This window comes from Passer domesticus, chromosome 9 (assembly GCF_036417665.1).
Source record: "Passer domesticus isolate bPasDom1 chromosome 9, bPasDom1.hap1, whole genome shotgun sequence".
Classification (NCBI taxonomy): domain Eukaryota; kingdom Metazoa; phylum Chordata; class Aves; order Passeriformes; family Passeridae; genus Passer; species Passer domesticus.
In genome coordinates this window covers 5680673-5703206 of record NC_087482.1, presented here as the reverse complement: position 1 = coordinate 5703206, position 22534 = coordinate 5680673, and the positions used below count along the sequence as shown (strand labels likewise).

The following is a 22534-nucleotide window of genomic DNA, read 5'->3' as shown; positions in this document are numbered from 1 at the left end:
CTGAGGCTAATTTTTGGCTTTTCAATGCTTTTGAGCTGCTAGCTCTTTCCACTTTTCTTTATTATTATTATTTATTTTTTTTTCATTAGAAGAAGAGTAGCAGCAGCAGAGTGTCTCTAGGACCCTTGGGTGGCTCTGGTCCTGGTGGGCGGACCAGAGAACTCAGACTTGGCTCACAGAATGGTGGCCTAGGTTCTTGTGGGGAAAGCAAAGTTTTTGAACTCAGCACTGGACGGGGCGATGGCCCCGGCCCAGGGAAATGAGTTAAACGGCTTAGAACTAGCTTGTGAGGCGGGCTCTGCACGCTCAGAACTTGGTAGGACTATGCTGCTAGTGTTTTGAGAGTAGAAATGACGAAATGTTTTTTTTTTTTTTAGAAGCACTGGTGCACACTGGCAGCTGGAGAAGAGAAGTTTTCTCAGGAATTGTTATTTTAGATTTGAGGGTTTCTTGTCTCCAGAGCAAGCGAGCAGTGCTTGCTTTGCTCTGTGTCTCTTGTTTTTGTAAGGTAAATGTTATTTTTTCTGCTTTTTGCTTTTTGGCACTACTTTTATCTCTACTGGGTTGGGAACTAGAGGTAGATGTTACAGGAGCCAACTCCCCCACGCCGCAGGGGCGCTCGGGGGAAGGCAGGCACTTTAACTTCTAGGGAGAAGCTCTCGACTATACGCGAAGTGATTTAAAAACTATATTGATTTTGAACACAGCCAGCCGAACTGCTCCTGCAGTCAGCTGGAGGGTTATGCTTTTTTTACGGAAGGATAGGCTTTTCGCAGGGTTTGATGTGAATGATGGAGTTTCGGAAACCTGCGGGACAACTGGGGTGGGTGGTGCAGGCAGCACGGGCGCTGGTGTCGACTTTTGAGGCGGTCTCGTGGGCTCAGCACTATTCTCAGCAAGCTCTTGCACTGCAATTGGATCGGCAGGGAGCGGCGGGACAGGCGGGGGCGGCGGGCTCGGAGCGGGGTCGGCCCGCGCAGGCGCCGCCTGCACCGTTGCGAATTCAGTTGCCGGCTGGGATGCAGAGAAAGAAGACACGGAGGCAGCTCCTGCAGCTCGCGGGAGCAGCAGCACAGCCGGGGAATCACTGTTGTTGATCGCGCTGCCTGGCAACACGGGCGGATCGGCGGGAGGCGGTTCCGGGTGCCGCGGCGCAGGCGCAGTTATCAGAGCCGGCGGAGCTGGCCCGGGCGGCTGCGGGGTCGCGGGCGGAGCCGGCTGAGGCGGAGCCGCGGGGTCCGGCGCCTCCCGCGGGGCTGGCTGAGGCGGAGCCGCGGGGTCCGGCGCCTCCCGCGGGGCTGGCTGAGGCGGAGCCGCGGGGTCCGGCGCCTCCCGCGGGGCTGGCTGAGGCGGAGCCGGATCCGCTCCCTCCCGGGGTGGGGGAAGCGGAGAATTTCGCGGCGAAGCGGGCGGGGCCGGCCCGGAAAGCGGCGGGTTCGGTTTTTCATCCCCCCCAAGAGAAGGAGCGGGGGGGGAAGGTAGATCTGTTTGCTCCAATGGAGCGGAGAAAAACTTTTGCTCAGCTGTGGGCAGTGCGGGGGGAATGCAAACTCGCGGTTCGTCTTCTTTGAGAGGCTTCTCTCGTGCCGAAGCTGGCGGGGACAGAACGCGACTGCGCTCCCGAGCCATGATGTCCCCCGCAGCCCGTCCCCATTTCAAGATAACGCCATAAATCAGTGTGTGCACTGCATGCATCATTGGGGATGAAACACGCTGGACTATTGTCCACCTAAAAAGAGCGTCCATGAACTCCCAAAAACCTAAATCAAGGGAGTCTATGACATTTGTAATAAATCTATGAAATTTTGCCCATCTGAAGAACTCATAACACCGTCTCTCCAACATACATTGAGGAATTCTGTCCCTGCGTCCCCATCTGCACCAGAGTTTAATAACTTTCTCCTCTGACGCAGTAAACGGAACCTGAGCTTCCGAAGGTACCTTTTCCCAACTTTCCTCCCACCTTTTGCGAATGGCAGGATCTTCAGAAAGGGAAAAAATAACAGTACCTCTAGACAGTGTCCTTGTGGATCCAGCTGTGCAGCTCTGCTGCTCTGCGGTCTCTGGACACAATCTCCAGGAAAGTCCAACAGGTTCTCCTGTTTGCCTTGACTGTGAACTCTGCCCATCTTCAGGGTCTCGTTTCTTCAGCTCCAGGCTAGATTCCATGGTCACTCTTGGGGTGACCATCAGTTTCACACGTCCAGGGGTCACCAATTGTTGCTTTGACTTGGGCCCCTGGTGCGAGGACACGAGGCTTGACTCCATGTTGATCAGAAGGCTGATTTATTATGATATATATTATACTAAAATGCTACATTACAACTATACTAAAAGAACAGAGAGAAAGATCAGAAGGCTACAAAGACAAGAATAGAATAGGAATGAATAACAAAAATCCTGTGACTGCGCACAGCCTTGGCACAGGTGGCTGTGATTGGTCACTGATTGAAAACAATCCACATAGACCAATGGAAGATTCACCTGTGGCACTCCACAGCAGCAGACAGTTATTGTTTACATTTCTTTCCTGGGGCCCTCAGCTCCTCAGGACAGGAAAAATCCTAGCAGAGGCTTTTTCACTAAAAATCCTGGCAACAGAACGTTGTCAATACAATTTTTGTGAAATCTACATGAGAATCTGAGGAGATTACTACACAGCTTGGATGCTAGAGGAACTTCTGCAAATAGGTTACAGGGTATTTATTTAACTGATTCAGAACTTTGCTTCAGCTGGCAATAGTTCAAGAATTTTATTTTCTAGTGTCTTTTGGTGGCCCACATTAAAAAACAAAAAAAACCCACAAAACAAAAAAAAAAAAACCAAAGAACAAGTTCTGTCCTTTTCCAATTTCAAACAGATATTCTTTTTCTTTACCCATGAATTATGACAAAGCAAGTGACGTTCAAAGTCAGCATTCAGAAAGAGCCCTGAGAAGAGACTAGATGTATGCCAATTCCCTCTTGCTATTCAGCTGATTTTATATACTAGCTTTCTGTGTCTCTAGCTTTTTATATGATCTCTGTTACTACAGCCACTTCCAAATCTTGGTAAAAATTAGTAATTTCTCCACCTTCACTTTGTGGGAAATTGTGGGGGCAAAAAAGTAGCATTGTTTAGTCCAAGTTCAAGCAGAAAACAGAAATTCAGAAATACATTCTGACCCTTGGCCAGTTTTAATTTTTATTTAACAGCACCCACAAGGACACCGTCCCCAAGTGAGGGGAGTGGGGCTCGCAGAACTCACCGATTGTGAGGTCACGGGCACATCTCCAGGGAGGCCTGAGGTATAACCGTTGCTGTACATCAACATTGCACTCAGAGCTGAGGACAGGATCCCGAGAGGGAGCTTGCCCAAGGCTGCTGAGCGAGTTTTGGTGTCTCTGAGACATCTCTCTTCACTCAAGGAAGGATTGGAAGGCTTTGTCAGGAGGAGAAAGGCCGGCAGTGCTGTGGCACAGACCGTCCAGGCATTCCTCCATACCCACAATGGTGCAGCAGAACGCTGCTAAGAAGCGTCCCCCTGGCAAGGAGCGAGGTGAGAGCCAAGTCTCCCTCCCCACAGATGGCAGAGGGGGAGCGGCCAAGAGCAGCAGAAAGGGGAAACAGGAGATCCACAGAATCACCCCAGAGTAGAGGCCCTCCTCTCATGGGCCAGAGGAGCCAGGCTGGGCTGTGGGCACCGGCACTTCCCCTGCCCTTTAGCCAGCCAGCAGGGCCTTGGGGACAATGCTGCAGGGACATTTCCTGAGCTCTACAAGGTGCTCACTCCCCCTGCCCTCTCTCTCTCTCCCCAACGCACACCGTGTCACCGGGCAGAGGCAGACGCAGAGAGCGGCAGCTGCCTCTCCGGACATGCCAGGCCGGACCAGGCTCGTCGCCGTTCATGGAGACAGCAAGCACAAGACTCGGGCAGCCAGAAAGGAAAACGCATCCAGCTCAACCGCGTGCCACTGCTGCGTGCTGAGACCAGCAGCCCCAGCACCGCCCCTCAGGCGGTGTCAGGGCAGTCCCAGGCCGTGGGGCTGGTCACCAGCAGCAGCAGCAGCTTGCCCTGCCGAAAGCAGGGCCTGAAGCGAGGCCACCCACGGGGAGACACGGAGCCTCAGGCACCCAAGAGCCCACTGGCAAAGCGCCGCAGGTTGGAGGATGGTCCAGCCCCTCAGGAGGTGTCAGGGTGGTCCCAGGCCGTGGGGCTGGTCACCAGCAGCAGCTTGCCCTGCCGAAAGCAGGGCCTGAAGCGAGGCCACCCACGGGGAGACACGGATCCTCAGGCACCCAAGAGCCCACTGGCAAAGCGCCGCAGGTTGGAGGATGGTCCAGCCCAGAGTGCTGGTACCACCAGCCAGGTGGCATTGAGGCTGTCCCAGGAATCTCAGTCATCCAGGAAACAAACAGCCCCATACATACCCCCCTGGATCTTGCCCCGCTCCCAATCCGGGCCAATTCGTGTGAGGCACGTCTTGCGGCGGCAGCTGCGAGATAAAAAGCCCTACAGTCGGCCTGAAAACCAGGGCAGGACCAGACGAGCACCCACCCCTGTTGTTTGACCCCCTCATCCCTCAAAATAAAGTTTTCTGGTTTGTTTGTTTGAACTGGGAGATGCCACATTCTTTTTTCCAGTCGTCTGCAGCTGATCTCCAAATAGGGGCCCCAAGCTCAGTGGGACAAGTGTGTGCCTTCAAGGACTCACCTGTCCCATGGCAACACCCAGCGTCACCACGTTCCATGGCAACACCCAGTCTCACCATGTCCCCTGGTCTGGAGATACCAGCCCTGCTTCTGCCAGGGAAAAAACAGAACTGTGCAAAAGGAGCACGGGGATTTTGCAAGCATTCCTGGCTGAGGCAGCCTCAGTGGGAGGGCACAGCTCTGCCTGCTGCAGGTGCCCAGGAGGGAAAATCATGGATGCAGTAGGATTATTCCCCTCCCAACCCAGCCCAGGCACAGTTCAATCTACCACTGCTGCCACTGGGGTTGCACGTACCAGCCTGGAGAGTAACTGGAATAAGAGAGAGTAACTTCCCAGCATCAGTGCAGCTGATGCTGGGAAGGTAAAACTAAAGCCAGTCCCGCCCCCAGTAAAAATACACTGCACCTGAAAAAAAATAGCCAGCACCCTCCTGTTCTCTGCAAATGGGACCAAAAATTTCAAAAGCATTAAAAAAATTAACCAGGCTTTGGAGCAGTTACAGGTCAGACTACATGAGGCTGGAAAAGATTGTACAGGTGACAGTTCTCAGAGGAAAATTAGCAGGAAATCCCTTCTTTCTGCTATTAAAATCTCAGGCTGTTGCCATGAGACACTCAAGCCACAAGAAAAGTACTTCAGCACCAGCATCCAACTGAGCACCTGTTTGATCCACTTCAGTGGAAAGCCATCACTTTGCCAGCAGAATTCCTCCTCTGGGTTACACACAACATATTTTTTTCTATCTGGGAGTGCCACTGGATTTTTTTACCTAGCATTTAATATTAAATTGTGGAAGTATTTTAAATTAAAAGGGAATGAAAAGATGGACCCACGAGATGGGACAGGAGGAAGCCGGGCAGCCCTTTAAAGAGGGAGATGCTAAGCTGTACATCCAGGAGAGCTCCTCTGAGCACAGAGCAGCCACAGAGCACACCTGACCACAACATTTCTAGTTCACCTGTGTCCTTATAAATGGGAAAAGAACAAAAGAGTGGCAGGAAAGGAGGCAGAAGTCAACTGTGAGAGTTTCATTCACAACACATGATACTCAAAATCAGAATGAAGGCCTATCAAGGAACACCAATAGCTATGAAAATATATGTAAGCAGCAGAGACAGGTGCTATGTATGTCCCTTCTACTTCCCAGCCTCAATGCAGACTCAGTTTCAGGATGCAGCGGCATCCCAGGAAGCTGCAAATGCTCAGGAGTGCAGTGGCTCGTGCCTCACTGATAACCACTTGGAAAAACATACTGTTTCATATAAATTAGAGGAAACCTAGGAATCTAGCCTAAATCAAGTTCTAGGCAAGACCCCAACCAACATAAAATATGGAGAGGCACAAAAGTGCCTCCATTTTCCACTCCACCTCCCTTGAACTCAGCAAGAACTAATCCCCAAACCTCACAGCCGGAGGCAAATGCAGTTGGTTGGGAGAGGAAATCTAAAGTCTCCTTGCGAGGCAGCTCTCCAAGGCTGAGCACCAGGAGAGGCAGCTCCCGCAGCACGTGTGCAGGTGGCACAAAAAGAACCTGTGTGCCATGACCAGCAGGACAGTGCCAGCCAAAGGGCTGCCTGAGGACGGCCACCGATGGTTTCACTGCCAGCCCTGGCTGAGGGGAAACCTGGACACAGGACAAGGCAGAGAGGGGCCAAATGTTCTACTCCTTCTCAAAACAAGTTGCTGTTTTTGTTTCCAAGCCTAGCACTCTTTGGATCTAATTAAATTTGAAGAGGGAAATGAGGAGTAAGCAAAATTCTTGGACAGCAGGCTGGTTTGTTCAGCTAGCTGGGGCTGCAAGCCATGCGTGAAAAGCAATGTCAGGTGCTAAAGCAAATCTCTGTGTCCTTCAACAGCAACAAGAGAAGTGTGAACAAGACAGAGAATATACCTATTTTAGGAATGTAATTGTTTTATAGGAAACACACCAACACCCAGTGTTCTTCTAATCTTGCTTTTTAATACTCAGCGCTTGTAAATTTCTTCAATCTGGGAAGTCCAAGATTTCATCTGATAGCATAAATATTTGTTCCGCACCATTTGGGGGTTTTTTTTTAATTCTTAATGTTTATATAAATATCACTTAGCGAACACTGGACCTGTGAAGAATTAAGGAAATATGCCTTTAACTACTCTGTGTAGGTCACCTGCAACAAATTTCATGGCAGAGGAGCTTCTGGAAGCCCCTGGTTTACCATCACTACCAAAACTTGGTAGTGATCTTCCAGAGACCCAACACGGAGAGGCCAAACAACTGTTACTGGTCTCAAAACAAAAAGAAAATTGCTCCATGGAGCTTAAGAGAGCATGCTGTCTTGGCATTAATTCCTACCAAGTCTGCTGACAGTACAGGGCAGTAAATAATGCAGATTTCTAATTTATACCTCTTAAAGCACAGCCTAAAAATAGGAAAGACTCCTATAACAAAGAATCCTCCATTGAGTGCTCAAGAAGGAATTCTTACATCTTCTTCAAGACCACACATAAACCAGGTGGAATCAGTTCTGAAGTCAGATTTTAATAGCTCTGAGAGAGATTTTCTTTCACAGTTGCATTATTGAAGCCATGTAAACTCCTGGAATCCATATCATCTTCTAACTATAAGCTGCAGAGATTAAATTTCTCACTGTGTGGAGAAATACCTGATTCAGTTTGTTTTGAATCTGCTGCCTGTCAACTTTTTTTGATCTTGTCAAAGGCTGTCTGGGGAGAACGTTGTCAATACAATTTTTGTGAAATCTACATGAGAATCTGAGGAGATTACTACACAGCTTGGATGCTAGAGGAACTTCTGCAAATAGGTTACAGGGTATTTATTTAACTGATTCAGAACTTTGCTTCAGCTGGCAATAGTTCAAGAATTTTATTTTCTAGTGTCTTTTGGTGGCCCACATTAAAAAACAAAAAAAAAAAAAAACACAAAACAAAAAAAAAACCAAAGAACAAGTTCTGTCCTTTTCCAATTTCAAACAGATATTCTTTTTCTTTACCCATGAATTATGACAAAGCAAGTGACGTTCAAAGTCAGCATTCAGAAAGAGCCCTGAGAAGAGACTAGATGTATGCCAATTCCCTCTTGCTATTCAGCTGATTTTATATACTAGCTTTCTGTGTCTCTAGCTTTTTATATGATCTCTGTTACTACAGCCACTTCCAAATCTTGGTAAAAATTAGTAATTTCTCCACCTTCACTTTGTGGGAAATTGTGGGGGCAAAAAAGTAGCATTGTTTAGTCCAAGTTCAAGCAGAAAACAGAAATTCAGAAATACATTCTGACCCTTGGCCAGTTTTAATTTTTATTTAACAGCACCCACAAGGACACCGTCCCCAAGTGAGGGGAGTGGGGCTCGCAGAACTCACCGATTGTGAGGTCACGGGCACATCTCCAGGGAGGCCTGAGGTATAACCGTTGCTGTACATCAACATTGCACTCAGAGCTGAGGACAGGATCCCGAGAGGGAGCTTGCCCAAGGCTGCTGAGCGAGTTTTGGTGTCTCTGAGACATCTCTCTTCACTCAAGGAAGGATTGGAAGGCTTTGTCAGGAGGAGAAAGGCCGGCAGTGCTGTGGCACAGACCGTCCAGGCATTCCTCCATACCCACAATGGTGCAGCAGAACGCTGCTAAGAAGCGTCCCCCTGGCAAGGAGCGAGGTGAGAGCCAAGTCTCCCTCCCCACAGATGGCAGAGGGGGAGCGGCCAAGAGCAGCAGAAAGGGGAAACAGGAGATCCACAGAATCACCCCAGAGTAGAGGCCCTCCTCTCATGGGCCAGAGGAGCCAGGCTGGGCTGTGGGCACCGGCACTTCCCCTGCCCTTTAGCCAGCCAGCAGGGCCTTGGGGACAATGCTGCAGGGACATTTCCTGAGCTCTACAAGGTGCTCACTCCCCCTGCCCTCTCTCTCTCTCCCCAACGCACACCGTGTCACCGGGCAGAGGCAGACGCAGAGAGCGGCAGCTGCCTCTCCGGACATGCCAGGCCGGACCAGGCTCGTCGCCGTTCATGGAGACAGCAAGCACAAGACTCGGGCAGCCAGAAAGGAAAACGCATCCGGCTCAACCGCGTGCCACTGCTGCGTGCTGAGACCAGCAGCCCCAGCACCGCCCCTCAGGCGGTGTCAGGGCAGTCCCAGGCCGTGGGGCTGGTCACCAGCAGCAGCAGCAGCTTGCCCTGCCGAAAGCAGGGCCTGAAGCGAGGCCACCCACGGGGAGACACGGAGCCTCAGGCACCCAAGAGCCCACTGGCAAAGCGCCGCAGGTTGGAGGATGGTCCAGCCCCTCAGGAGGTGTCAGGGTGGTCCCAGGCCGTGGGGCTGGTCACCAGCAGCAGCTTGCCCTGCCGAAAGCAGGGCCTGAAGCGAGGCCACCCACGGGGAGACACGGATCCTCAGGCACCCAAGAGCCCACTGGCAAAGCGCCGCAGGTTGGAGGATGGTCCAGCCCAGAGTGCTGGTACCACCAGCCAGGTGGCATTGAGGCTGTCCCAGGAATCTCAGTCATCCAGGAAACAAACAGCCCCATACATACCCCCCTGGATCTTGCCCCGCTCCCAATCCGGGCCAATTCGTGTGAGGCACGTCTTGCGGCGGCAGCTGCGAGATAAAAAGCCCTACAGTCGGCCTGAAAACCAGGGCAGGACCAGACGAGCACCCACCCCTGTTGTTTGACCCCCTCATCCCTCAAAATAAAGTTTTCTGGTTTGTTTGTTTGAACTGGGAGATGCCACATTCTTTTTTCCAGTCGTCTGCAGCTGATCTCCAAATAGGGGCCCCAAGCTCAGTGGGACAAGTGTGTGCCTTCAAGGACTCACCTGTCCCATGGCAACACCCAGCGTCACCACGTTCCATGGCAACACCCAGTCTCACCATGTCCCCTGGTCTGGAGATACCAGCCCTGCTTCTGCCAGGGAAAAAACAGAACTGTGCAAAAGGAGCACGGGGATTTTGCAAGCATTCCTGGCTGAGGCAGCCTCAGTGGGAGGGCACAGCTCTGCCTGCTGCAGGTGCCCAGGAGGGAAAATCATGGATGCAGTAGGATTATTCCCCTCCCAACCCAGCCCAGGCACAGTTCAATCTACCACTGCTGCCACTGGGGTTGCACGTACCAGCCTGGAGAGTAACTGGAATAAGAGAGAGTAACTTCCCAGCATCAGTGCAGCTGATGCTGGGAAGGTAAAACTAAAGCCAGTCCCGCCCCCAGTAAAAATACACTGCACCTGAAAAAAAATAGCCAGCACCCTCCTGTTCTCTGCAAATGGGACCAAAAATTTCAAAAGCATTAAAAAAATTAACCAGGCTTTGGAGCAGTTACAGGTCAGACTACATGAGGCTGGAAAAGATTGTACAGGTGACAGTTCTCAGAGGAAAATTAGCAGGAAATCCCTTCTTTCTGCTATTAAAATCTCAGGCTGTTGCCATGAGACACTCAAGCCACAAGAAAAGTACTTCAGCACCAGCATCCAACTGAGCACCTGTTTGATCCACTTCAGTGGAAAGCCATCACTTTGCCAGCAGAATTCCTCCTCTGGGTTACACACAACATATTTTTTTCTATCTGGGAGTGCCACTGGATTTTTTTACCTAGCATTTAATATTAAATTGTGGAAGTATTTTAAATTAAAAGGGAATGAAAAGATGGACCCACGAGATGGGACAGGAGGAAGCTGGGCAGCCCTTTAAAGAGGGAGATGCTAAGCTGTACATCCAGGAGAGCTCCTCTGAGCACAGAGCAGCCACAGAGCACACCTGACCACAACATTTCTAGTTCACCTGCGTTCTTATAAATGGGAAAAGAACAAAACAGTGGCAGGAAAGGAGGCAGAAGTCAACTGTGAGAGTTTCATTCTCCACGCATGATTCTCTGCAAGAAGCACTGGAGAAGTGCATGGGGTAAGAGTTCTGCAAGTGCCAGACTCTTCTGCAGCAGAAAAGGTCTAAAAAAATCAAAATTCTAGCAAGCAAAATAAATCCATCCTTTAGGGCTTGTAAATACTCCGATGAATCTCAGTTACTTTGGGACAAAAACAAACACAGGGCAAACTTTCCCAAGTATGGTTTCATGACAAAATTCCCATTTGTCTGCTCCTGTTTGTCGGAGAAGACAAGGTTACAAGCTGCCCAGCTCAAGAACGAAAGGAGGATCTACACTTCCCTGTCATATTTTCCTACTGACAAAGGATTTAAGACAGAGAATTTGGGTAAATGGAAGGATAAGACTGGAGTACGGATGAAGTTTCACATCTAAGATACTTCATTTGCTAAAATAGAAGCACTTTTGTTGTACATGGATCTCCTTGCTAAACCTCTTTGTCTTCAAACTCCCTTCCTCCATGGCAGAACTGAGCAAGCTCCATGTGTCAGAGCTTCAAGTTAAAAGCTCTGTGAAGAGTTAGTTTTAATGGATCCATTTCCAGTCCGTGGGGTTGCTGTCATGAGGAGCTCAGGTGGCTTTTTGTTGAGATCAAAATCAATGAGCCATTTGTCCCAGCTCCACCTGTCCTGAGGCAGCACTGGCTCCACTGTGCCATTTCTAATGAAAATTGAACCTCCTAAAGAAGCCAGGCCAAAATCACGAGAGAGTAGTCACAAAAATTAATTTCGGCAGTTTACTGGGTATTGATCTAACAGATACCACCTTCCCAAAGTCCAGGCAACAGTTAACAAGGCTCTTTGCTCTGTAAACGGCCTTTCAATTGGTAGTGTTTCATACCCATGCAGAAAAACAAAAAGCCACTTCCACTGTAGAAACATGAGCTGCAGCTATGCAGTAAGTTGTGCTCAGTAGCTGACCTGCTGCTTTAGTTTTGGGGCAGGAGATCCTGCCATAAAATTTCACAAGGAAACTATCAAGTATCTAAACTATGCAGCATTATGTTATTTTCTACCTCCAGTATTGCCAGCACATAGCTTAAGGAAGACAGGTATTTACCAGCCACCATAGATGAAAAAATTAGAATGAAAAATGGCTTTTAAGGAAATCAGAGTGATGGCCACCAGTCATTTTCCAGCTTTGCAGGATTTTGGTTCACAGTCAATCTAAACAAGCCTGCATATGTCTAGCAAGAAGGAAATCACAGAAACATTTCATAGATTGTAGCAGTTTGTTTGGGGGGGGGGGGTTCCTCGGGGAGTCCCCGGAGGGCCCCCTGGGCTGTGAGTTCGCTGGCAGCAGCAGGCACGCAAGGAGACTCCACACGGCTTCTGAGGGTGCTGATTAGATGAGGGTTTATTGGGGGCCCCAGCCCCGGGTGTAACATGGTTTCAGAGGGAGAAGGGGGAAAGGCAAAAGGAAGGGGGAGAGAGGGCGAGCCTAGGGGAGAGATGGGCCATGAGAGAATCTGGTCTTCCTCGCACAACTTAAGAGGGAAATTCAAAGTGGGCACGAAATAAGATTTGGGCCAATGGGATTGCAGATTCATGGGACTTCAGGGGAGGAACACAGGTTGGAATAAATCATACATTTTTGAGGGGTACATTTTCAAGATAGAGCATACCATTTGAATGAAATGCAACACCACAATAGATTAATATGATAGATGATAGATAGATAGATAGATAGATAGATAGATAGATAGATAGATAGACAAGGAAAATAGAGATATATGAATGCACTTGCCTGTATAACTTTGTATAGAAAAGGATGGGGAAGTGAGAGGTTATTCTTTTCCACACATGGGAAACTGTCTTTTTCCCAGAAAAATCATCTTCCTTCTTCAGTGACCACCAGGGTATCTGAAGACCCCACCAAGAAGGCCCTGTGATGCCATTGGCCTGTGCATCCAGCAAGTCAAGAAAGTAAGGCCTGCCTCTTAATACTACAGTGGTGTTAAAGAGGTTTATTCTCGGTTTTTGGTACCAAGAGGAACAAACTGAAGCCACTTGCCATAAAATGCCTGCACAAGCACCAGTGCAAATCACAGACAAAGGAAGGATGAAGCCAAGGTGTCCCACAACCACAGCCCAAGCGGCCAGAGATCCTCCTTCAACCCTGGCTGCATTGAAGCCCCACTGACTGCCAAGAAGAAAAGCACCCTACTGAGAGCAAGCAAACTTAACCCTCTGGCAGGACACAAATTCAGAGGGAAAAAAATGTTAAAATCCCCACACCACCAGACACACTTCCCAGTGAGAAGGGTTGGAACACTCTGCCCCTCGGCACTTCCCCGGCAGGCAGGTTCCCAAAGGTGCTGGGAGCTAAGCTGTGCCCTGCGAGGGAACAGAGCCAGCCTCCCTTCAGTGGGAGAAGGCGCGGCCTCAGCTGTAGCCCCGGGTGCCTGCGGTGGCCCAGGGCACGGCCATAGCTGTCAATGTGTTGGGCTGCAGCACAGGGTAGGCCGGAGCTCAGCAGCCTCAGCAGAGCCCAGGGCCGCGGCCCTTCCCTGCCGGGGCCCGAGCCTGGCCCGGCCCGGCCTGAGCAGCCCGGACTGGCCCAGGGGATGGGCTGCGCCCGCCCTCTCTGCCCACAGGCTGGGCCCAAGCCTTTGCAAGAGGCTTTCTCCCAGCTTGGCAAAACCTCGGCCAAGTGTCCCTGTGCCGTGCTGAGAAGAGTAAAAAACCACTTCAAATTTAACCCTGCTGCCCAACGCATGAGGGATCCCTGCACACCTGAGGAGAGGCCATCAATACTCCTTTGTGCCTCATGAGGGATCCCTGCACGCCTCTGCAGGGACCCCAAAATATCCCAGTGTGGCTCATGAGGTCCAGGCCCAGCTGATGCCAAAGAAGGAAACGTGTCCTCAGCGCAGGGACGCTCAGCATGGGCTCCCCCATCCCCTCGGGGCCCCGCCGCTGGGCACAGCAGCCCCTGCCTGGCTCCTGCCTGCCCACACCGTGGGCATCCACGGCTGCTCCTGGGCACGGAGCTCAGCCAGTGCTGATGCCGGGTGGGCTTTGCTGCTGCTACCACATGGACAAAACTGTGAAAACTCTAATTCTTTATTTAAACATAAAATGTGGGACAAGCCCTGCCCTGCCAGACAAGGGGTGCCCACCTTCAGTCCTGGCCGGGGAACAGGACCAGGGGGCTCAGTGGGAGAGGGTCTCGTTGAGGAGGGGTGGGTTTTGGGACGGCCGCATGCTGGGGATGCAGCCATGGCAAGGCAGATAGGGGCAGAAGTGAAGAGCTGGGGTAAACTATCAGGTTGTCATTGCCTCTGTTTGTAGGTTTGTCTTCTGAAGATACACACGATCACCTGTGAAGAGAGGAGGTGGCTGAGGCCCCAGCTGCCAGTGGCACACAGGGACCCTCGTGCACAGCAGGGCCCAGAGCTGGCAAGGCTCCCCAGCACGGCTGGAGCTGCTGGCACAGCTGGGCCCAGCTGGACAGCTGCCCCTCAAGGCCCCGGCCAGCAGGGCACGGCTCTGGGCAGGGTCCCTGGCCAGGAGTGGGCCCCAGAGCGCCTCTGCCTTTCAAGGGCAATCTCAGCCCTGCTCTTTCTCCTCCCCACCTCCCTCTGCCTCTGCCCTGTGCCCCTGGGGCTGCTCTTGGCCAGGCAGCCTCAGTGGGAGCCAGCTCTGGCTGCAGCCCCAGCGGGGCCCCCAGGACAAGGCCCAGCAATTAAGAGGCCAATGGAAGCACTGGGCAGCAGCAGAACGTTCTCCTCAGCAGAGTTATTTGGACAATCATGGAGTGGCCACAACTCCACTGCAGCCTCAATGGGAATGTTCCCTGTCCACGTTAGACTTTGAAAAGAAGCTGTTGGAGGGGGAGAGCAACAAAACACTCACTGTTTTCTGTTCCAAGAATACCAGATTCCAATGCAGCACAATATGAAGACAAGCTCCAAAGAAAGCACGCCTGCCAGTAACCCTAGCCAACAGCCTGTTCCCTGACAGAAACCCCTTCTGAGGCCATCCTGGGCATTGGGAACAGGTCTTGTGGTGCCGGCTGCATCTGTGGGAGCAATGGGGAGCGTGAGCCCGTGCTGTGCTGCACTGCTGAGCTGGCAGCACGGTGGATACGGGCAGGACGTCCTCTGTTTCCCCCAGAGCTGGGGCCTGCAGGCACCTTGCCGGCCCTTGGCACAGGCTGTGCCAGCCAACAAAGCCCAGCAGGACGGGAGGAGAGCCCGGGGGCAGTGCAGCTGCTTGGGCAGTGGCTGCTGCCAGGGACACGGGCCAAAGCCATCCCTGAGCAGCCACTGCCACCCCTGGCCCTCCCTGCCCCGTGACAGCTCCCCCAGCCCCAGGGGACAGGCTCAGGCCCTGTCAGGACCCAGCGCAGCCCCTGCCCAGTCGGGAGCCAGGGCTGGCTCTGGCCCTGGGCTGGCGGCAGGGCTCCCGCTCAGGGCTGCTCCTGTGCCTTGGGCCTCTGGGCACTCAGGGCCAGCTCCGCAGCAGCTGCAGCGCCAGGGACGTTGCTGCACCAGTCCCGTTTCCCCGGGGCTCTGAACGAGCTCCAGAGGCCTGGAAGCCGAGGCGCCTCCAGCTTTGGCTGCTGCCGGGCCGGGCAAGGGCAGGCCCTGGGGGAAGAGCTGCTGCCACACAGCCCCGGCCAGGCCTGAGCCCGGCACAGCAATTACCTGCTGTGCCTGTGCCCGTGTCTGGCTTTGCCTTCCTTCCTGCAGCAGGGGCTGGCACCGAAGATAGAGTGCTTCCTTCAGGAAATGCCACCTTCCACTGAAGCACTATGTCCATCTCTTGACAAAGGAAGGGAGACAGCTGCATCAGATGGGGCTGTTCCCCACTTGGGTGGTGGCATCAGAGGTAATATTTGTGAAATTTATGGAGCAGGAAAATAGCCAGATTACAGTGGCATGATAAGAGCACTTCCACCTCCAAACAGACACCCTTTTCCTAATCTGCAGGGCTGGATATAGTGGAGGATCTCAGGGTGTCTTACAGTTTGGGCTGCCTGTCAGTTACAGAATCACAGAATCATGAGGTTGGAAGAGACCTCTAAGATCATCAAGTCCAACCTATGCCCTAACATCTCAACTAGACTATAGCACCAAGTGCCATGTCCAGTCTTTTTTTAAACACATCCAGAGATGGTGATTCCACCACCTCCCTGGGAAGACAATTCCAGTGCTTTATTATTCTTTCAGTGAAAATTTTTTTCCTAATATCTAACCTATACTTTCCCTGACGTAGCTTGAGACTGTGTCCCCTTGTTCTGTCAGTTGCTGCCCGGTGGAAGAGACCGACCCCCACCTGTCTACAACCTCCCTTCAGGAAGTTGTAGAGAGCAATAAGGTCACATCTAAGCCTCCTCTTCTCCAGGCTAAACAACCCCAGCTCCCTCAAACGTTCCTCGTAGGGCTTGTTTTCCAAGCCCCTCACCAGCCTCGTTGCTCTCCTCTGGACACGCTCAAGTATCTCAATATCCTTCCTAAATTGAGGGGCCCAGAACTGGACACAGTACTCAAGATGTGGCCTCACCAGTGCCGAGTACAGGGGAAGAATGACCTCCCTGCTCCTGCTGGTCACACAATGCCTAATGCAGGCCAGGATGCCGTTGGCCTTCTTGGCCACCAAGGCACATTGCTGGCTCATATCCAATCGGCTGTCAACCAGCACCCCCAGGTCCCTTTCTGCCTGAACACTATCCAGCCACACCGTCCCCAGCCTGTAACGCTGTAGGGGATTTTTGTGGCCAAAATGCAGAACTCGGCACTTAGACTTATTAAACTTCATACTGTTGGACTCTGCCCATCCATCCAACCGACTAAGTCTCTCTGCAGAGCCTTCCTTCCTTCCAATAGATCAACACAAGCTCCCAGCTTAGTGTCGTCTGCAAATTTACTAATGAAGGACTCGATGCCCTCATCCATGTCATCTATAAAAATATTAAATAGAACTGGTCCCAGTACAGACCCCTGAGGGACACCACTGGTGACTGGCCGCCAGCTGGATGCAGCACCGTTCACCATCACTCTCTGGGCCCAGCCATCCAGCCAGTTCCTAACCCAGCGAAGAGTGCTCCTATCCAAGCCACGGGCTGCCAGCTTTTCCAGGAGTGTGCTGTGGGAGACAGTATCAAAGGCCTTGCTGAAGTCTAAATAGACAACATCCACAGCCTTTACTGCATCCATCAGACGAGTTACCTGGTCATAGAAGGAGACCAGGTTGGTCAGACATGACCTACCCTTCATAAACCCATGCTGACTTGGTCTGATACCCTGGCCATCCTGTAAGTGCTGTGTGATAGCACTTAGTATGAACCGTTCCATTATCTTACCTGGTACTGAGGTCAGGATAACTGGCCTGTAATTACCAGGATCCTGCTTCCCACCTTTTTTGTAAACAGGTGTCACATTGGCCAGTTTCCAATCATCTGGAACCTCACCAGTGAGCCACGACTCCTGGTAAATGATGGAGAGCGGCTTGGCAACCTCATCTGCCAGCTCCCTCATCACCCTAGGGTGGATCCCATCTGGTCCCATTGATTTATAAATATCCAAGTGTCCCAGCAGTTCTCAGACTGCCTCCTCTTGGATAATAAGAGGACCATTCTGATCCCTGGCACCACCTACCAACCCTTGAGGACAGTTGTCATGAGGATAAGCTGTCTTACCACTAAAGACTGAGGTGAAGAAAACTTTAAGCACTTCCGCCTTTTCCGCATCTTTAGTAACTAGTTTGCCTGCTCCATCCAATAAGGAACCGAGGTTGGTTATACCCTTCTTTTTACCATTAATATATTTGTAAAAACTTTTTTTATTATTTTTAACAGAAGTTGCCAAGTTGAGTTCAAACTGAGCTTTGGCCTCCCTAATTTTTTTTCTACATGCCCTGGCAGCACCCTTAAATAATTCCTCAGAAATCACTCCCTCCTTAAAAAGATGATACATCTTTTTCTTATTTCTAAGTTCCTTCAAAACCTCATTACTCATCCAGACTGGACGTTTGTCTCGTCTACTCATCTTTCGGCACACAGGGACAGTCTGTTCTTGTGCCCTCAAGATCTCTGCTTTGAAGCACACCCATCTCTCCTGGACTCCTTTGTTTTTAAAGGCTCTTTCCCAAGGAATTCTCTGGATAAGTCTTTTAAATAGGCCAAAATCTGCCCTCCGGAAGTCCAATGTAGAGATCTTATTGATATTCCTCCTTATTTCACCAATTATTGGGAATTCTATAGTTTCATGATCACTATGCCCCAAGCGGCCTACAACCTCCACATCACCTACCAGTCCATCTCTATTTGTAAACAATAGGTCTAACATAGCCCCTCCCCTGGTGGGTTTGCCCACCAGTTGTGACAAAAAGTTATCCTCCACACATTCTAAAAACCTTCTACATTGCTGGTTTTTTGCTGTATTGAGTTCCCAGCAGATGTCTGGCAGGTTGAAGTCACCCACAAGAACAAGGGCTGATGATCCTGAGACTTTGTTCAGTTGTTTATAGAATAAGTTGTCCACCTCTTCATCCTGGTTGGGTGGACGATAGCAGACTCCCAGTAGGATGTCAGACTTGTTGGCCTTCCCCTTAATTTTTACCCATAGGGACTCAACTTCATCATCATTAGTCTCAATACCTGTGACATCCAAAACCTCCCTAATATAAAGGGCCACCCCTCCACCTCTTCTCCCTTTTCTGTCTTTTCTGAAGAGCTTGTAGCCATCCAGTGCAGTGCTCCAACTATGTGAGTCATCCCACCACGTTTCTGTGATGGCAACTACATCATAGTCCTGCTGATGCACCATGGCCTCCAGCTCTTCTTGTTTGTTACCCATGCTGCGTGCATTGGTATGCATGCATCTCAGCTGGGCTGCTTTCTCCCCTAACACAGTCTTACCACCCTTGGGCCTGCTTCCAAACAGCCCAGTTGCATCCCCTTCCCCCTTCAAACCTAGTTTAAAGCCCTCTTAATAAAGTCTGCCAGTTCATGAGCTAAAAACCTCCTACCCTTAACAGAGAGATGTACCCCATCTGATTCCAGTAGAGCAGGTGCCATAAAGGTTGCTCCATGATCAAAGAATCCAAAATTTTGCCAATAACACCAACCCTTGAGCCATTTCTTACTGATATACGTTTTCCTATTCCTTTCATTATTTTTCTCTGCCACCAAAGGGACTGAGCAGAACACTACCTGTGCACCTGTCCTATCAACCACTTGACCCAGTGCCCTAAACTCCCTTTTAATCACCTTGACACTCCTCTTTTCAATCTCATCACTGCCAGCTTGGAGTATCAGCAGTGGGTAATAATCAAAGGACTGAATCAGCCTAGGAAGTTTCTAAGTGATGTTTTGTACCTGGGCCCCAGGGAGGCAGCAGACCTCCCTGTGGGATGGGTCAGGTCGACATACGGGGCCCTCCGTCCCCCTCAGAAGGGGATCACCCACCACGATTACCCTTCTTTTTTTCTTGACATTAGAGGTGGTAATCCTTTTTTTAGGCAAGTCATAATTGGGAGGCTCACTGGGTAGGTGATTTTCCTCTAAATCATCTCTCTGGCTGTCTAGATCCAGTGCCTCATACCTATTCTGAAGTGGCACCTGGCTAGCGGATGGGGGGCAGGAGGGACTTTTGTTATTACCACCCCGAGCAGGGACCCATTTCCACTCCCCTTCATCTACCAGCTGCCCCTCTATTGCCTGAGAGTGAAAGACATATGAGCCCTCTGACTCCTGGTGGACCTCCCTTAAAGATGTAAGGGCTGAACTCCACCAGTCTATTTCCTTTTCACTATCCCTGATACTCCTTAACCTTTCGACTTCTTCCCTAAGCTCAGCCACTAGCGAAAGGAGGTCATTCACTTCTTCACACCTCAGGCAGGCCTTCTCCATAACATCCCCTGAAGCCACTGATAAGCTCAAACACTCCGGGCAGGAATGGGTCTGTACGGACGCATCCTTTTTGGAGGGCTCTACTTGGTCATGTACACTTGTACCAACCACAGATTTTGACTGGGTTAAAACCATTGCCTAGGAGAAAGCCCAAAATCAATCAACCAGTAAAACAATACTTCACCAAGCTAGCTGGAACCTGCAGCCCCACCTGCTTGCCCTGCCTGCGCGAACTGCTGCGCAAACTGCTGTGACCCTGTTTACCTGCTCCTGTTCGCCGCACTCTGGGTCGCCGCGCTCCCCAGAGGTCTCCTATAATGGGTAACTCCGGAACAAGGAAGCTCCACCTCCTGCTCCTGAGTGGCTCACAAAGCAAAGCCCCACACCTGTTCAGTATTACCTATAATGGGTCACTCCGGAACAAGGAAGCTCCACCTCCTGCTCCTGAGTGGCTCACAAGCAAAGCCCCACGCCTGATGCCAAATGCCTTCCTACAGAGGCTGGGCAGAAGCTGCAGCCAGGCCAGGCTGGGAAACAGCCCTGCAGGGTGTGAAAGCAGCAGCGGGGCAGTGAGGCTTCCATGGATTCCTTCCCGCTGTGCCGGGCACGGCGTGTCCAGATGTGCAGCCATAGCCCCTGTGTGCTGAGTCCCAGGGGAAGCATGAGGGAAATGCACCCACCTTCTCTTGTCTGCAGGGGTTCCTTCAGCTCTTGCCTCATCTCTTTGGATGGTTCCAGGGATATCTTATCTATTGTATCTTGGATTTTCCCTGTTGGAGTACCTTAGAGAAAAATATTTCCATTTCCCAGGAATGGATCCCACAAAAGCAAGGCTCGGCCTGTGGGGCCAGCAGGGACACACTACTCACCACTGTGATGGGAGCTGGGCTTGAGTGCAACATCCAAGGTAGGAGCTGGAGAAGTCCTCCCTGTAGACACATCTGTAACACAACAGCCACAGAAGCTTCTGTCACCTGGTTCCTGCCCGCTTGTCTACAATTCTTCCTTGGTGGCACACTGACAACATACCTGCAGGAGGCTCCAAGGGCTTCAAAACTTTATTCATCCAAGCTGATGGAGAAGCCTTCCCAGCAACCTCATCTGGAACGGAGCACAGATGAGAACACTTTCCAGGGTGTGCTGGGATCCCCTTCTGCCACAGGGAACTGGGCACTGCACGGCGGTCAGCTAAGGCTGTGGGAGCCAGATGTGAATAGATATGGCCAAAGGTGCACAGGGGCCTGGGGAGCTCTGGGCTGGCTCCTGGTCACTCTCCACACTCTTTCCCTGCCCTCAGCAACATCCCTGGGAGGGGTGGCTGGAGCAGCGCAGGGCCCCCGGGTTCACTCCCTCAGACACAGAGGAAATCCTCTCTAAAACCCCGGGGAAAACTGCAGCAGGCAGTGACACAGCTATCCATCCCGCCCTCTGTCCCTCCTGTCCTCCTTCTGCTGGGAAAGCTCCTAGATCCCAAGGGCAAACAGCCAGGCCCTCTCAGGACACACTGCAGCCTTGCTCTCCCCCTCTGTCCTTTCCCCACCGTGGGCACCCCGTGCAGTCACTGCCAGGTTTCAGGACATGTCTCCCATGGAGGGACCCCAGCAGGACTGCTCAGGACCCGAGTGCCCTGAGCCTGCTCGGGATAATTCCCCTGGGCTGTGCCGCTCTAGTCCAGGCTGTGCCCGCACTGCCAAGCAGCAGAGAGGGCAGCTCAAGCCTCAGCAGGGCTCAGGCCCAGAGGCACAGCAATTACCTCCTGGGCCTGTGCCTGGCATCGCCTCTCTTCCTGCAGCAGAGGCTGGCACGGAACCACTGCTTCCTCTGGGAAATGCCGCCTCATGCCCAGCCTCTGCATCCACTTCTGGAGAAAGGAAGAGGGACAGCTGGATCAGGTGGGGCTGTTCCCCACTGGGGAGGTGGCGCCTTCAGGAGGGAATGCTTGTCAAAGACATGGCTAAGAATCAGGAAATCCCTATAAACTTTTTGGGAAGGCCAGGGCCCTCCCTTCTCCAAACTGCTGCCCTTTCTGTTCTACCCGGTGACTGGAAAATTGCAGGGGATCTCAGTCCTGTGCTGCAATTAGGTGGCCTGTCAGCTGATGCCAAATGCCTTCCTGCAGAGGCTGGGCAGAAGCTGCAGCCAGGCCAGGCTGGGAAACAGCCCTGCAGGGCGTGAAAGCAGCAGCAGGGCAGCGAGGCTGCCATGGATGCCTTCCCACTGTGCCAGGCACGGCGTGTCCAGATGTGCAGCCAAAGCCCACAGATGCTGAGTCCCAGGGGAAGCACGAGGGAAATGCACCCACCTTCTCCTGCCTGCTGCATTTCCTTCAGCATTTGCCTCATGTTTTCACATGGATCATGGAGTTTCTGGTGTCCTGTAGCTTGGTCCTTCCCCCTCAGAGGACCTTAGAGCAACAGAATTCCATTTCCCAGGAACAGATCCCTCAAAAGCAGGGCTCAGCCTGTGGGGTCAGCAGGGACACACTACTCACCCCTTCGATGGTTGCCAGGCTTCTGTGTAGGAATCAGCAAAGGAGCTGGACAAGTCCTCCCTGCAGACACACCTGTAACTCAACAGCCACAGAAGCTTCTGCCATCTCTGCTGATCTGCACGGGCACCACTGAGCCGCAGGAGCGGTGAGGGAATCACACAGGGCGAGGGCACACACGTGCATGGTTCTGTGCTGGCACCTGCAGCGATGCCCCCCTGGCCCAGCTTTGGGCTCTGAGCTGGCAGCTCTCCCAGGGGAAAGGCCTTGACCTACCCTCGGCATCTCCCAGTGCCTCAGTCCTGGACGTGGTTTGGGAAGCTGCACCACCTTCACCAGCAGGTTCAGCTGCAAAGAAAGGCAGGACAGAAGACCTGTAAATCCACCAACAGAAACACCAGCCAAACCTCACTAAAAAGTCACCACTACTCCTTGAAGTAAAATAGACTGATGCATGTTAATACCTAAGCTTGTAAGCTGTAAAACCCATTGTTATGAGAAGTAAAATATTTTATTTTAAACTGTATTATTCATGAGGTTGTTTTAAGTGAACTGAATATTTAAGGTGTGATATGCAAATTTATTTCAAAAAATAAAATATTTTAGTGCTTTTGTTATAACAGACAAAA

The 22534-nt window shown here is 51.5% G+C and overlaps 2 long non-coding RNA genes across 2 annotated transcripts; both read right to left on the bottom strand.

Annotated features, from left to right (window-relative positions):
• Positions 1–15220: 15220 nt before the first annotated feature.
• Positions 15221–20429, bottom strand: LOC135307567 (uncharacterized). Its single transcript, XR_010368298.1, has 3 exons — positions 20287–20429; positions 20098–20199; positions 15221–15326 (listed from the first exon to the last, which is right to left on the bottom strand). It is a non-coding gene; the product is annotated as an uncharacterized LOC135307567 (long non-coding RNA).
• A 754-nt stretch (positions 20430–21183) lies between these two features.
• Positions 21184–22029, bottom strand: LOC135307369 (uncharacterized). The gene is made up of 3 exons (XR_010368072.1): positions 21909–22029; positions 21720–21821; positions 21184–21278 (listed from the first exon to the last, which is right to left on the bottom strand). It is a non-coding gene; the product is annotated as an uncharacterized LOC135307369 (long non-coding RNA).
• Between the last annotated feature and the right edge of the window lie 505 nt (positions 22030–22534).